The sequence below is a fragment of the Tupaia chinensis genome, unplaced genomic scaffold, assembly GCF_000334495.1.
Source record: "Tupaia chinensis unplaced genomic scaffold, TupChi_1.0 Scaffold143797_1, whole genome shotgun sequence".
NCBI classification, from domain to species: domain Eukaryota; kingdom Metazoa; phylum Chordata; class Mammalia; order Scandentia; family Tupaiidae; genus Tupaia; species Tupaia belangeri.
Genome location: NW_006203647.1, coordinates 8250 through 25543, shown reverse-complemented (window position 1 = coordinate 25543; position 17294 = coordinate 8250). Strand labels below are relative to the sequence as shown.

Here is a 17294-nt window from a genome sequence, read left to right as displayed (position 1 = left end):
CCTCATTGCCTCTTAGCATGTTTTCAGCTGGCCACAGCCAGAGCCAGCTCCAGGCTGCCGCGCCGTGGCTATTAAAACATACGTATTTATTGAGGGATGTTTAGGAAGTAAGGGGGGGTGAGGGGAAGTAAAAAATTTAAGGAACAGGGTATACAAAGCATGGAAACAATAATTATAAAACATGCTGTTTGTCTTGTCAGATCAGGTAAAATCAATCACAGTAAAGACATAGTTAATATATGGATTATTTATATATTACATCAAAAGAGGGTGAGTCTATTACCCATATGGGAAAGGAAGATGATCTTGTAGCTCAGGAGACAACACAGGATGTTTTATTAGCAGTTTTTCATAGTCAACAGCACATAGATGAGAAACTCTTTGTAGTTGAAAACTACCTGTTGCTTTAGATAAGAGCTCCCAGCTAAGATAGTTAATCTTTCTCTGGAACCCTCAGGTTTGTTCATCCTGTTGTTGCCAGTCAGGCTTTTCTTTTTTTTTTTTTTTATAAAAAACCACCGGTTTCTGTATTTTGTTTGCTGAGTCTGTCAGTTAGTGAGTTTTTTTGTTTTATCTCTGGATCCCTGGTATGTGGTGAATGTGCTGACTTTGCCTAGCATGAGTTAACTTTGGCCTGCAGTTTTAATAAGGGATATTTACATAAAACTAGCCTTAAACTAATTTAGTTTTCATATGCTAGTAGCTACTTTGGCTTATAATAATTTGACCTAACATATGTTAATTTTGGCTTAAACAGATAGGTGGGGGAGTCTCAAACTTCCTGGCCCTCCCCTGCCGCCTGCTATCTTAGGAAACCACATTCCTACAAGATCACTAATTGGCTTTATTGTAATGGTTGGGGGTGATATTTTACCCTTGCATGGTACAGTAATAACAGTAAAGCTCATGGCAGAGAAATTGAGTACAACCAGTACAACGACACAAGGGAAGGCTTGTAAATTGGGCCTTGCCTCACAGTTTCTTCCCAGTCTAGGCCCTGCCTTTAGACATGGGAGGCAGCCTCTTTACCAGCTTGTGTTGTCTGCATGGCCCCATCACGTGCCCAAGATCCTGAGAGAGGAGAATGGAGGAGAAGGGATTGCGGCATGGCCGCAATCTGTCTCTCTGTCTCATTCTGGTGAGCGCACATGCCCTATAGCAAAAAACTCTTCAAAAATGAAAGAAACTAAAAAGAAACCATTGAATCATGATAATGCTGATCACTTTTGTTCAGATAGTGAAGATAATAGATCAAATAATAAAATAAGAAGGGAATTAAGGACATTATGAAAGGTACAAACACAAAGGATATCACTACACCAGGGCCAGCGGGCGGTGTAGTGATTAAGGTGCTGGATTCCCAGATGGTCAAGCATGGTTCAAGTCCCGGACCTGGTGGCTTGAAACTTACGTTGTATTCATGTACATGTGTGCCCAAAATCCTGAGAGAAGAATCAAGGAGAAGGGATTGCAGCATGGCCATCTCCCCTTGGAGGTGATTTCTCACTTTCCCTCTGTCGCTCTCTGGTGAGTGCATGCACCTAATAGCAAAAAGCAAAAAGAGTATAAGATGAAGTGGGGGATGTATAACCAGGAATCTCCCCTTGGAGGTGATTTCTCACTTTCCCTCTGTCGCTCTCTGGTGAGTGCATGCACCTAATAGCAAAAAACAAAAAGAGTATAAGATGAAGTGGGGGATGTATAACCAGGAATCCAATCCATCTTTGCTTAGAAAGATGACCTACAATGGAGTAATTTGTTATCCTTCAGTTTTCTTTTTATAGTGCCCCAATTTTTTTTTTATCATTTTTAATGTTTGTGATGAAATTCATTAATAAGATTCACTATATTATGTTGAAGAAGAAAAATCATAAGATTATCTCTCTTGGTGCAAAAAAGTCCTATTCCTGGTAAGAACTTTTGAGAAAACAGGAATTGAAAGCTACTTTTGGAACACAATAAGTATATGTGTTTTAGTCCCAAATTTAGTTATCTATATTTAATGAGCAAACATGCATTTTTATTAAGGTAAAAATCAAAACAAGGATGCTTACTGTCTCCAGTGCAGAATTGTATATATAATATACTATCTTTTGTGTAGATGACAAATAAATATACTTATTTATCTTTATTTGAGCAAAAATGAACACTAGAAGGATAAACCAGAAGACAGTGATGCTGGTTGTTTATTTTGGGGTGATGGAGAATGATATAGAAAAGAGATGAAAGTGTATTTCTGAGTTTACACTTAAAAATACTTTTGACTTTTAGAAACATTGATTTTTAGAAGGATATTGGCCATTTACATATTACAAAAACAAACAGGGAAGAAAGGAAAAAACCCTAGAACAATATAAAAGGGCCCAACTATGTTTGAAGGGAATAACAACCATGCTGAAAGGAAGAAAAAAGTACTCATCCCATTCACTTTGGAGATAATATTTGACTATATACCCTGAATCTTGGTGTAGATATGAGGAAGAACTGCAAACAAATCTTTCAGGTTTCTTTTTTTTTTTTTTTGAACATTTTGTGAAGCAGTTTTGAAACTATTTTAGGTATATTGTTAAATCAAAAAAGAAAATGTGTTGAAGTTGTTAGGAAGCAAAGTTGTCAGTTCTCAGTGGAAGACAGGATATACAAAAAATCAAATGGGAAAGCAAGAAAGAATCCTGCTCCAGATATATTAGAACTGTAGGTATCAGTATGAGTTTATGAGTACATAGATAGATACATATATATGTAGATAGATACATACATATATATGTAGGTGTTTACATACATAGACTTATAGATACAAGATAACATGAAGGGTCTTCTCAAAGTTCATAGGAAATTTGTGTTTTGAAAAAAAAACATGGATTTCAAAAATTTTTCGTACAGGAATATACTTGTATATTAATTTCATTTTTTAAAAACTCAGGTGAGGTGTATATATATGTATATATATATATGCACACATACACATATATGTACACATTTTATAATCATTCTGATTTAATTTTATTTACTTTATAACTTGCTATAGAGCACAAGTGTTCACCAAAGACACAGAGAGAGAGTGAGAGAGAGAGAAAGCAAGCCACCAGGTCTAGTACTCGAGGTGTGGTTAGCCATATGGGAGTCCAACACCCCAGCCACCACACCACAAACTGTCCTGTTAATTTCATTTTTAAGTGAAAATTTTTTTGAGAGATTTTTGCTATAGGGCGCGTGTGCTCTCCAGACAGAGACAGAGAGACAGAAAGCGAGAAATCACCCCCCAGGGGGGATGGCCACGCTGCAATCCCTTCTCCTCCGTTCTCCTCTTGGGATCTTGGGCACTTACCCACACACACCCAGCGTGAGTTTTAAGCCACCGGGTCTGGGATGCGAACCGTGGTCAACTACATGGGAGTCCAGCGACATAGCCATTATGCTAACTGCTGGTCCCTTAAGTGAATTTTTTGAAATCGCCTCAGAGACACCTAGATATCTATAGAAATAGATGCGTAGATGTAGATATAAAGGACCTAACAGTTAAGATACAGGTAGTATTTTCTTTTAAGAGCTTTTTCTCATAGGGTGCATGCCCCCTCTGGGGAGGGGTAGAGAGAAAGAGAGAGAGAGAGAGAAAGAGACAGAGTGAAAGTGAGAAATCATCCTCCAGGGAAGATGGCCATGCCACAATCCCTTCTCCTCTGTTCTTTTGGGATCTTGGGAATGCACACATGCACCTGCCGGAACTTGAACCACGTTGGACCATGTGGGAGTCCAGTGATGGAACCACTATGCCATCTGCTGGCCCTCCTGATGCTGGTGGTTGTGAGCACACTGATCACCCATATTTTATCTATATTATGCACATCACACACACAACTAGAGGAGAAGGTAAACCTTGCCCCTCCCATGGAATGCCAGCCAACATTACTGGAGTGGAAAAGTCATCATTTGCAACAGTCATAGTGAAAATTGGTTTTTGAAAGAGTTAAATCTACAGGGATGGGGATGATTTTTTTTTTTTTTTTTTTTTTTTAGTTAAAACTACAGGGGGGGGGGGGATTTTTTTTTTTTTTTTTTTTTTTTTTTTTTTTTTTGCTATAGGGCACTTGTGTTTGCCTCAGAGATAGAGACAGAAAGCAAGAAATCACTCCCCAGGGGAGATGGCCACGCTGCAGTCCCTTCTCTTCCAGTCACCTCTTGGGATTTTGGAAATGCGCACACATGTGCCTGGCATGAGTCTTGAGCCACCGGATCCAGGGACATTGGATAGTAGGTGCCTTTCAATATGATAGTTGAAGAAAGAAACAACTTGCAGCAAGATTCTACAAACTTGTTTGGTAAATGCTCAAACAGTAAATATTGAAGACAGCTCCATGGCTCCTGCAATCTAGTCATTTTGGGGGAAACAGAGAAATGAAGAGGTCCCACTGATAATTCGGCCTCCAGCATACAAAACTCGTGTGGAGAGGTGGAAGGGAACAGAACAGGCCTTCTTCAAGAGACAGCTCCATGGCTCCTGCGATCTAGCCATTTTGGGGGAAACAGAGAAATGAAGAGGTCCCACTGATAATTTGGCCTCCAGCATACAAAACTCACGTGGTAGGAAGACCCCTTTCAGGCCTCCTGTCTCTGTATCTGTCTTTGTCTCTCTCTACCTCTGTCTCTGTCTCTGCCTTCTCTCTTTTTAAAAATTTTTGCTTTTTAGAATTTTTTTAAGGTGAGGCATTTTTCTAATAATTTTTTTAGTTTTATTGAAAAGGTTTTGTCTTCATTTTTTTTTCTCTTTTTCTGTTTCTTGTCTTTTTTTTTTTTTTTGCTGTTGTTGCTATTGTTTCCCTCTCTCTGTTTCCTTTTCACACTCCTCGACCCTCAGATTGAACTTCCAAGTTTGGGAAGAAACTGACCATTCACCATATAACTAGAAATTGTTGCAGGACCACAAGGAATATGGGGAAACAGGAAAATACCTCTCCTCCAAGGGAAAAGGATAACTCCTCTTCATCCACACACAGTTCAATGGAAGTCATGGAAATGTCTGATAAAGAATTCAAAACATTCATAATGGCAAAGCTAACAGAGATGGAAGAGAAGAGAGACAAGGAACTGCTGAAGAGGAAGGAGAGAGGAGTTGAAGAGTTCCAGGAGGTGAGGAAATTCATACAAGATCTAAAAGAGGAATTTCACACTTTACAAAAGAATCAGATGGAACTGTTAGAGATGAAGGCTATAGTACAAGAAGTCAAAATTTCCCTTGAAAGTATTAAAAGCAGACTAGATCATACAGAAAATAGAATCTCAGATGTAGAAGAGAAAATTGCTGGCCTAGAAAATTCCACCACAAAGACTGAGAAAATGGCCCAAAAATTTGAGAATAATATACGAGAAATACTAGATACAATTAAACGTCCAAACATCTGGATAATAGGCATCCCAGAAGGTGAAGAGACTCATAAGGGCATTGATAATCTATTCCACGAAATCCTGCAAGAAAACTTTCCAAACCTGGAGAGGCACTCAAAGATTCAGTCCTAGAAAATACAGAGGACCCCAAATAGAATCAACCCAAGAAGATCTTCTCCAAACTTGACCAAAACCACAGACAAAGACAAGATACTAAGACTGGCAAGAGAAAAATGGCAAGTTACCTACAAAGGGTATCCCATCAGACTAACGGCAGACCTCTCATCAGAAACAATGCGAGGGAGGAAAGAATGGGAAAATATATTCAAAGTATTAAGGGAAAAGCAATTTCAACCGAGAATTCTGGACCCAGCAAGATTATTGTTCATTTGGGAAGAAAAGACACGAATATTCCCAGATAAACAAAACCTGAAAGAATTTACCAACACCAGACCAGATCTCCAAGAAGTTCTTAATATCCTTACCAGTTGAAAACTGCTTTTCTTGAAACCACCGGCTGAACTTGCTATTGAAAGTAGTTAGATTACCTATGATATCGTGTGATCAACAAAATGTTGGGGGAAAAAGAATTGAAGACAACTGTAAACAGCACGGATAGTGTAATAAGAGAGTGGAATGGGGCAGAGGGTCAGACATGAGGTAAAAACCATATATATGAAAGTAGAAATGGAATATTATTGATGATAACATTCATGATTAAGCCACTATGCAGTTTATTCTAGATGGGAAACCACATTTAGTATGTTGTGATGATGCTCAGGGATTTAATGTAAATTAATAAAAAACATTTCAGAAGAAAAAAAAAAGCACTAAAACTGTTAGAGAAATTTTAAAAAAAAACTGTATTTGATGACCACAGTAAGCTATATAGCCCCAGCTAGGTACTATTTCATAGTATGTTCATTCTACTCACTGAGGTTTATGCCTACAGTCAGACATGGGTTCATGTGTATGTATATATCAGCTGTGCTTGCTATTGCAAGTATTTAGACAAATTAAGTTCATTAGCAAATCAGTTAAATGGGGGGGAAGGCATAGAAAGCAACCATGGATACCAGAGACAATGTGGGAGGAGGGTTAGGGATAGGGAATCAAGGATGGCAAAAAACAAAAAAAAAAAGCAAAACATACAAGACATAAGAAATGGAAAATTACTTGTTGATAACATGTATGTTGATGTGATTGATTGCGCCAATAGTGTATTTTGGATGGAAAATTCATTTTGTATACTGTAATGATGTATAATGAATTAATGTAAAAAATTTAAAATAAATAAATAAAATAATAACCACAGTAAGCTAAAAAATAAAATAAAATTCTATTTGTATTTCCAAACAAAAAAAAAAACAGTCAATATCTTAGACTTTGTGGAATATACAGTTTCTGTTTCATCTGCTCAATTCTGCCCAGTATAGCATGAAAGTAAGCCTAAATAAATGAGAATGCTGTGTGTCAGCATAATGAAGAAATAGTCTACAAAATAGGGAAATATTTTCAAATCACACATCTAATACAGGGTTAATATCTAAGATATATAAACTCCGATAACTTATTAGCAAGGAAACAACCTGATTAAAAAATGGGCAAAGACCTCAATAGATATTTCTCAAAGGATAACATACAAATAGCCAATAGGTATGTGAAAAATGCCAAAGATGACCAATCATCAGAAAAATGCAAATTAAAACCACAGTGAGATATCTCCTCCCAGCTATCAAAATGGTTATTATAAAGGGGGGCCAGCAGATGGTGTGGTGGTAAAGGTGCTGGACACTCCCACATGGCCGACCATGGTTCCTATCCTGGACTTGGTGACTTGCTTTCTCTCTCTCTCTCTCTGATTAAAATAAAAACAAATGAATGAATAAACAGTTCTGTAAAAAAAAAGAAAGAAACAAAAATAATGTGTTGGTGAGGACATGTAGAAAATGGAACCCTTTTGGTGGGTATATATCTCCATTTTAAAAAAATGAGCAGCAAGCTAGATTTGGCTCTTACGACTTAGGTTGTTGACCTGACTTAGAGAATTCTGGCTGATAATGCATAGACTTAATCATGAAGCAAACTTTAACTGATGAATATTCTAGTTAGAAAAATAAAGAGGACTTTATTCTTGAAAAATGTGAATGTTGAGAAATTGCTACAGATTTATAAAGGAGGCTAAAGAGACATGACCAATGAATGCTGACAATTGGTGTGCAGCATGGCGGCCGCCAGCTAGTGATCGCAGATTAAATGAAAAGGGCTATGGAGAATATTACTGGCTTGATTCACAAATTGAGATATACATATGTATTAAAGTATTGTATAAATGTTAATTTTCTTAAGATCGAGAAACTGTAGTATTCTTTAGATGATTATATAGAAAGAAGGTACTTGTTCTTAAGAAATACAGGGGGTTTGGGACCAGCAGTTAGTGTAATGGCTATGTCACTGAACTCCCATTTGTAGTTGACTTCGGTTCAAGTCCTGGACCCGGTGGTTTAAACTCACGCTGGGCGCGTGTGCGTGCGTGCCCAAGATCCCAAGAGGAGAATGGAGGAGAAGGGCTTGCAGCGTGGCCTGCAAGTGATTTCTCGCTTTCTGTCTCTCTGTCTCTCTCTGTCTGGTGATCGCCTGCACCCTGTAGCAAAATTTCTCAAAAAAAAAAAAAAAGAAAAGTAAAGAAAAGAAATATAGGAGGACTTCCAGAAGTTCATGGAGAAAAATAAGATACAAGTTCATTTTGTTGCAGAAAACATTTAAATCCATGAGATTTTGAAGATCCCATGTGTATACCAAAGTACTTAGAGATAATGGAAATGATGTGTATGGTTTGTGTGTGTGTGTGTGTGTGTGTGTGAGAGAGAGAGAGAGAGAGAGAGAGAGAGAGAGAAACTAATGATAAAACATATAGGACAGAATACTAACAGTTAGTGAATTTGAGTTACAAGTGTGTGAGAATTCTCTGCCTATTCTTGCATCTTATTTATACCTTTGACATTATTTGCAAATAAAATAGATTTGAGGAAGTAGATACTTAAAAAAAATAAAGTTGGTTATACAGAATACTTATTTACCTGAAGATGATCAGAATTCTTGTGGCGCCAGCTACCTGGGGCCCAGCTCACAACATGCTGGACAATAGGACTGGAAGTTGTATGGCTGTTTGCAAGTTCAAAACCCTTGCCCAGAGCTTGCATGTGCCCAAGACTCTGAGGAGCTGGAGGGCTTGAAGGGTATCCTGGAGTGGCCAAACCCTGTCAAAGAAGCTTCTCTCTCTCTTTCTTTTGCTTGTGTATACTATTTATCATGAATAATAATTAAAAAAAAATTTCTGTGGACTTACTGTGACTGTGAAGGCAATGTCAATTTGTCCTTTTTGGCTGTACTTAGAATGAAGGCTTTTAGGGAATCTATAAATCTCAGGGGGGAGGGGATTATGTGGATGGTTTTACTAACTTGGACCATAAAGCTCTTCTGGGTTAGTCCTAAAAGAAATTTATTTCATTTTAGGTTAGCAATACCTCATAAACTTTCTAAGATGTCATTGTGAGTCTCAAGGTGAGTATAATATTAATGTTTTGCTTTAGTATTTTTCATGCTTTTAGAATTTGGCAAGTGTAATTGGGAAGCCATTATTTATGTCATCCTTTGTTACCTTTTAAAATTTTTATTTAAAAATCATTAGATTTGTTTTTTCCTTTGTTAAAGGTGGTGGTACTGTGTGACTTTCTGTTCAGAGTTTAGCATCACATGTTTTAAAAATTTTAAGTGTAAATTGAATACTGATTTTTAGCAAACTGGTATCTGAAAATATAAATTTATAAAACATATTCATCCAATGATGGGAATTAGAAATTTTTAATGAAAGAAATCCAACTTAAATAATTTAATCATAGGAATCATAAAAAATATTTATTGTACACTTAAAGTAGGGTTAGAATTTGTAATAGAGCTTCATTTGTATAGAACTTTCCAGTAATGCTTAGGTAAAGTGAGACAGTTTCCATGTAATGAGTAAAATATTTTAAATAAATTGCTTTATGTGACAAAGGCTGTTGTTAAAATTATGTTTTTATATTTACTAAATGTTTTAGAAGAATCACAATAAAAAGAGCTTAGTTTGGGAAATGAAATTATTAAACTATAAATGTTTAAACTTACTAAGCTACATTACAATTACATACATAGTTGAAAATATTCACTGTCTGTGTTTAAAAGATTCAGGAGGGATACCCCTTCAGAATTCAGTAAATTATGGTCCTTTTTGCTCTGCTTAACATTCTTGAATTGATGAAGAGAGTCCTTTAAATGGCAGTTGTTCTAGTATTTTATTTATTTATTTATTTTTGAGAGGTTTGTTGTTGTTGTTGTTGTTGTTGTTGTTGTTATAGGGCGCATGTGCTCAGGAGAAAGAAGGAAAGACAGAAAGTGAGATATCACCCCCTGGGGGGAAATGGCACACTGCAGTCCCTTCTCCTTCATTCTCCTCTTAGGATTTTGGGCATGCATGCACATAGCTCAGTGTGAGTCTCAAGTCACCAAGTCCAGGACTCAAACCATGGTATACCACCTTGGAGTCCAGCTCCTTAACCACTATGCTACCTGCTGGTCCCTATTTTTTCATATATTAAAAATTTATATTTAGAAGGAATATGTACTCCTTTCAATTTGGACTTGGGTTTTCATGACTGTATAGAATTGTAGTGCAATTAAGTCACTCTTCCACATTTTGGTCCTTCTTTATTACTATTTTTTTTTACATTAAATCACTGTATGTATTTATAATATACCAAATGGATTTTCCCATCATGAATACACTGTATATTAGTCCAAAGATATTACCATACACATTATCATCAACAGATAATTTTCCATTTCTGTGTCCATTAAGTGTGTTGCTTTTTTTCCCTTGATTTCTTTTTTGTAAATTATTTTATTTAACTTTACTTATTTATTTATAATTTGACCAGAGAGGGACAGAGTGAGAGAAAGAGAGAGAGAGAGCGAGAGCGAGAGCGAGAGCGAGAGCGAGAGAGAGCGCGTAGAGGAGAGAGAGTGAAAGCGAGAAAATAAGCCGCCAGGTCCAGGACTCAAACTACAGTCGGCGATATGGGAGCCCAGTGTTCTAAATCACCATGCCACCTACTGGCCCTGCTTTCATGATTTCTTACCTTATTTCTTACCCTCCCCGCACACTGTCTCTAGTGTCCACAATTGCCCTCCATGGTTTTTTTTTTGTGATTTTTGCTATTGCCTGTGCTTGCCAGAGAGACAGAGACAGCAAGCGAGAAATCACCTCCCAGAGGGGATGGCCACACTGCAATCCCTTCTCCTCTGTTCTGCTCTCAGGATTTTGGGAACACACACACACATGCCTGGCATGAATTTTAAGCCACTGGGTTTGGTATGTGAACCATGGTTGACTATGTGGGAGTCCAGCAACTTAATCATTACGCCATCTGCTGGTCCTTCCTCCATGATTTTATACCTTCCAATTTTTCAGTTTCTGTCGTAGAGTGCAGAAAAATTTGGTACATATTAAGTAGGGACATACAGTGCCTTCTTTTGTAGTCTGGCTGGCTTCACTTAGAATTAAATCTTTCATATTCTTCCCTTTCTATCAAATGCCAGTGTCTCATTGCTTTTTATGGCTGAGTAGTAGTCCAAAGTGTATATGTGCTACACTTTGTCAATATATTCTTCTGTTCTTGGATATTTAAGTTGATTTCATGTTCTAGGAATTGTGAATAAGGCTGCAATAAACTTGGATGTACAAGTGATTTTTTTTTTTTTTTTTACTGAATGTATTCCTATCCTTTGGATAGATACCTAGGAGTGGAATTGCTGGATCCTGTGGTAGTTCTATTTGTAGGTGTTTGAGAAACTTCCATATTATTCTCCACATTAACTACTAATGTACATTCCCACCTATAGGATAGGAGAGTTCTCTTTTCACTGCACCCTTGCCAGCACTTATTATTCTTTATTTTTTAAATCTTAGCCATTCTGATTGGGGTTAGATGGTATCTCATTGTGGTTTTGATTTACATCTTCCTTAATGATAGGGGATTTTGAACATTTTTTTCATATTTTTTTGGATGTGCATATGTCTTAGAGAGTTGTCTGTTCAGTTCATTTGCCCATCTTTAATTTGTATTGAATATTTTTTTTTTTTTTTTTGCAGGTAAGCTGCTTGAGTTCCCTTTATAATTTGGTTATCAGTCCCTTACCTGAGGGAGTTTACAAATATACTCTCCCATTCTGAGGGTTATCTTGTCACTCTAATTTTTGTTTCTTTGCCATGCAAAAGATTTTTAACCAAATGTAATCTCACCTGTGTATTCTTTGGATTAATGCCTGTGTTTTGGGGGTCTTATTTAAGAAGTATTTGCTTATTCTGATGTCTCTATGAGTTCCCCCTGTGTTTTCCAACAGCAGTTTTATAGTTTGAGGTTTTACATTTAGATCTTTGATCCATTTTGAGTTGATTTTTGTTAATGGTGAGAGATAGAAGTCTAGTCTCATTATTCTGAAGGTCGATACACACTACACTATTGTTCACTATTTTTTTTCCTACACTATTTGCTGAAGATATTTTCTTTATCATACTGAAGTTTCTTGTGTCTTTTGTCAAAAATTGGTTGACTGTATGTTTGTTGGTTTATTTCTGAGGTCTCCATTCTATTCTATTGGTCTACTTGCCTGTTTTTGTGCCTGTACCCATGCTGTTTTGATAGTCACAGCTTTGCAATATATTTTGGGGTCAGGGAGTGAGATGCCTCCTACTTTATTCTTTTCGGAAATTAATACATTGGCAATATGGGGGCTTTTATGGTTCCAGGCAAATTTTATGATTTTTTTTTTGTATTTCTGTGAAGAATAATTCCCATAATATCAGAATTGCATTGAATTGTAAATAAATTTGAGCAAATTTGATTACATTGATCCCTCCAGTCCAGAAACAAGGGATGGGATGTCTTCAATTTTGTGTACCATTTTCAATTTTTAAAAAAAAGTTTTTCATAGTTATCCTTGTAGAGTTCTTTCACTTCTTTGGTTAGGTTTATTCCCTGGGATCTTATTATTTATTTATGTATTTATTTATTTTCAAGATGTTTTTGCTATAGGGTGCGTGCGCTCACCGGAAAGACAGAAAGAGATGGAGAGACAGAAAGTGAGAAATCACCCCTCTGGGGGATGGCCACGCCGCAGTCCCTTCTCCTCCATTCTCCTCTCAGGATCTTGGGCACACACGCACACATGCCTGGTGTGAGTTTAAGTCAACGGGTCCAGGACTTGAACCGCAGTCGACTACATGGGAGTCGAGCGACATAGCTATTATGCCAACTGCTGGTCCCAGGTGTCTTATTTTTTCATGTGACTATTATAAATGGGATTGCTTTTTTTCAGTTCTACCTCTGTCCATTACTGGTGTATAAAAATGCTGCAGATTTTTGTAGGTTGATTTTGTATCATGTCACTATACTGTATTCATTTGTTATTTCTAGGTTTTTTTTTTCCTTTTTCTTGGTGGATTCCTTTGTATTTTCTAAGTATATAATCATGTCATCTGCAAATAGAGATAATTTCACTTCTTTTCCTAGTTGAATGCCTTTTATTTTACTTTCTTTTGTTGTCTAGGACTTCCATTAGTATGTTAAAAAGTAGTGGAGAAAGCACATAGCCTTGTCTTGTTCCAGTTTTTAGTGGAAAAACTTGCAGCTTTTCCTCATTCAGTATGATATTATCTATGGGTTTGTTATATATGGCTTTTATTGTGTTGAGAAATGTCCCTTCATGCTGATTTTGCCGAGACTCTTTTAAAATTCTGTTTTTATTTTTGAAATTTTATCTATTATTATTTTTTAAAATTGCCTTAGGGCACATGCACTCACCAGACACACACACACACACATACACACACACACACACACACACACACAAATGGAGAGAGGGAGGGAGAAAGAGAGAGAGAGAAGGAAAGTGAGAAAGCACACCAACAGGTTTAGGACTTGAACTGTGGTCCACCATATAGGAGTCCAGTGCCTAGCCACCATGCCACCTGCCATCCCTCTGAGAGTCTTAATCATGAAGGGATACTGTTTTATCAAATCCTTTTTCTAAGCAATTGATATGGTTATCATCTTTCCTTCTGTAAATGTAATGTCTTATATTTATTATTATAATTTTTAAATTTGAACTACCTTTGTATTCCTGGGATAAATCCTACCTGGTCATGTTGTATAATCTTTTTAATGTGTTCTTGGATATGATTTGCTAGTATATTGTTGAGATTTTTGCATCTGTATTCATCTAGGATACTGGTTAGCAGCTTTCTTTTTTTTTTTTTTTTTTGTATGTCCTCTCTGAAGGTGATGGAGGCTTCATAGAATGAATATGGAAGGATTCCTTCCTTTTGGATCTTCAGAAATAGTTTGATAAGACTTGTGGTTAGCTCTTCTTTACAAATTTTACAGTATTCAGAAATGAAGCCATTGGGACCTGGGCTTTTCTTTGTTTAGAGACTGTTTACTGCTGATTCAGTTTCTTTGCTTCTTATTGGTCTATTCAGACTTTCTATGTCTTCCTAGTTCAACCTTGGTAAATTGTATGTGTCTGTCTCATCAAGGTTTTCTTGTTTGGTGGCTCATGGTATTCTCTCATGATCTTTCTTTTTTTGTTGTTATGTTGTAATATTGCCTGTTTCATTGCCATTTTGTTTATCTGGTTCATTTTTCTGTTCTTATTGATTAGTCTAGTTAACAGTGTATCAGTTTTATTTATCTTTTCAACACTTATGGCTTTGTTTACTTTTTGTGTAGTTCTTTAATTCTCTATTTGATTTAATTCTCCTTCAATCTTCATTATTATTATTTTGCTTTCTTTTTTTTGAGATCTGATTTTATTTCTTTCTTTCTCATAAAAATCTTATTTTTGACTGGATTCAGACTTAGAAGTAGAAGCTCTCAGAGAGGACGGCCTGCGTCTCTTCGCAGTCTTGTCATTTTTCTTTAGCCTCCTTTCTCTTGGCCAAAAGTTTAGCATATTCTGCTGCCTCTTCCTTATTATTCTTAGTACGTTGTTTCTTGAGAGCAATATGCCAGCGTTTGTGTTGCAGGACATGGCGTCACAAGATGCTGAATCTTAGGTGCTTTGGTCCTAGGTTTCTTACCTTCTTTATTTAAGGGCTTTCTTACAACGTATTGGCGGACATCATCTTTAGAGAGATTGAAAAGTTTTCGGATTCTGCTAGCTCTCTTAGGCCCCAGGCGACGAGGCACGGTAGTATCAGTCAGTCTTGGAATATCCTTCTCTCCTTTTTTAACAATAACCAAGTTGAGAACAGATTGGCATCCACAACGCAACCCCGAACAGATTTGTGCTTTCTTTCTCCAGTTCTCCTTGGTCTGTAACAGGAATGTCCCTTACTCAGTAGCAGGCAGACACGGCAGTGGGTCAAGATGCCCTGCTTCATGGGGAAACCTTGTTTGTCATTTCCACCACTGATTCGGACTACATAACCCTTCCATTCTTCACCCAAAGCGTCAGCAGCAACTTCTGTGGCTGTATACTTCTCATAAAGTACGAAGTTTGCGTTCATCGTCCACTTCAATGAGTTTCTGGCAGCCCATGGCTGGGAAGGAGATATTCAGCTTCATCTTGAAGCAGCTGACCTCCTCTGAGTCGCCACGGAAAAGAGCTTATTTTTCCTTTTTTACCATTTCTAGAGATATGTGATTAGGTTATCTCTTTGCCACTTTTCTGGTTTTTTCTTATGAGCACTAATTGCTATGAATTTTTCACTTTCGACTGCTTTTGGTGTGTCCCATAGGTTAAGAAAACTCTCATGTTCATTATTGGTTTCAGTGAATACCTTGATATCAGTTTTAATTTCTTCAGTTGTTGCTAAGTCATTGGAGTAGGTCGTTTACTTTCCATGTGTTTGTATATTTTTGAGCTTTTTTTTCTGCAGTTAATTTCAAGTTTAATTCCATTGTGGTCATAGAAGATGCTGGATTTGGTTTCTATATATCTGTAAAGGCTTATTTAGTGCCCTATTATGTGGTTGATCTCTGAAAATGTTCTGTGTAGGGGTGAGTAGAATGTGCATTTTGTGGTTGTTGGGTGACATGTTCTATAATTGTCTGTCAAGTCTATTTTATGTATGGCTTTATTTAGATCCTGTATCTCTTTATTTTTTTTGTCTAGATGATCTGTCCAGGTGGGTGTTGAAATCCCCAGTAATGTATTGCTTTTATATGTTTTGATTTTATGTGTTTTACCATCCCCTTTATGTTGATGTTTTGGTCACTATTTTCTTCTTTTGTTTCCTTATTTGTTTATCTATTTATTTAAATACAAGAGGGTGAGAGAGAGTGAGCACTTCCCCCAATGGCTCTGGTCACACCACAATGTTTTTCCTTCAATCCTCCTTCCAGTAAAGATTTTAGGCACAGACTTCTACTTGCACCCAGTGTGTAGTCAATGACAACAGCATGGCAAACCCCGGTTAGCCATGTGAGATCTAGCTTCCTGTGCACTGTGTCTGTCCACAGTATTTTCAGGCCAGCTCTCATTGCTTTTTTCTTTTTTTAAATAATAAATTAATTTTAAGAATATTACCATATACATTATTTTCAATAGAGAACTTTACATTTTTGTGTCTCTTAAGTGTTCTTTCTCTTTGCTTCTCCCACCCACCCTCTACTATTCACCCTCTCTCTAGTCTTTGTTGTCTACACTTATCCTCCCTACTATTCTATCTTTGAATCATTTAGTTTCTGCCATAGAGTACAGCTATTTGGTATATATTGAGTGGGGATATACAGTTTTTGTCTTTCAAAGTCTGGTTTGCTTTTAAATCAAATGACAGGAACTCATTATCCCTTATGACTGAATAGTATTGCATTGTATATATGTGACACAATTTTACAAACTATCAGTTCTTGGAGACTTCAGTTGATTTTATGTCTTAGTAATTGTGAATAATGCTGCAGTAAACGTGAATGGGACATCTCTTTTCAATTGAGTGATTTCCAATCCTTTGGGTGCATACCAAAGAGTGGGATTACTGGACTATATGGTAGTCTTATTTGTAGTCTTCTGAGGAGCCTCCATATTGTTTTCTACAGAGGCTGTACTAAATTGCATTCCCACCAACAGTGTAAGAGGGTTCCCATTAACTACATTTGTCATTTGATTTTTTTTTTTGATACTAACCTGGGTAAAGTGGTATCACATTGTGGTTTCAATTTGTGATTTTACTTTTAAATAGTACCATGATATTTCATAGATAGTATGAGAAATTTAAAACTAAATATCTGCATTTCCCCCATTTTCTCTTGAGCTGATACCATCTCTCTCTCTTTACTGTAAACACACAATAAAATGTTATAATTATTTTGAGTAGGAAATTTATTTATTTATTTATTTATTAAAATTTTTTTTTTTTGAGAGGTATTTTTGCTATAGGGCGCGTGTGCTTGCCAGACTGACAGAGAGAGACAGAGAGACAGAAAGCGAGAAATCACCCCCCAGGGGGGGTGGCCATGCCGTAATCCCTTCTTGTCCATTCTCCTCTTGGGATCTTGGGCACGCACGCACACGTGCCCAGCGTGAGTTTTAAACCACTGGGTTCGGGATGCGAACCATTAGCCATTACGCTAACTGCGGGTCCGTAGGAAATTTATTATTTTAGAGAGACAGAAAAGATAACATCTTGAGGGACCAGCAGTTAGCGTAATGGCTAATGGTTCGCATCCCGAACCCAGTGGTTTAAAACTCACGCTGGGCACGTGTGCGTGCGTGCCCAAGATCCCAAGAGGAGAAAGGAGGAGAAGGGATTGTGGCATGGCCATCCCCCCGGGGGGGTGGGTTCTCATTTTCTGTCTCTCTCTCTGTCTGTC

At 37.1% G+C, this 17294-nt stretch overlaps 1 pseudogene; it reads right to left on the bottom strand.

Moving 5' to 3' along the window:
- Nucleotides 1-14271: 14271 nt before the first annotated feature.
- On the bottom strand, nt 14272-15061 carry LOC102493935 (40S ribosomal protein S6 pseudogene; annotated as a pseudogene).
- Between the last annotated feature and the right edge of the window lie 2233 nt (nt 15062-17294).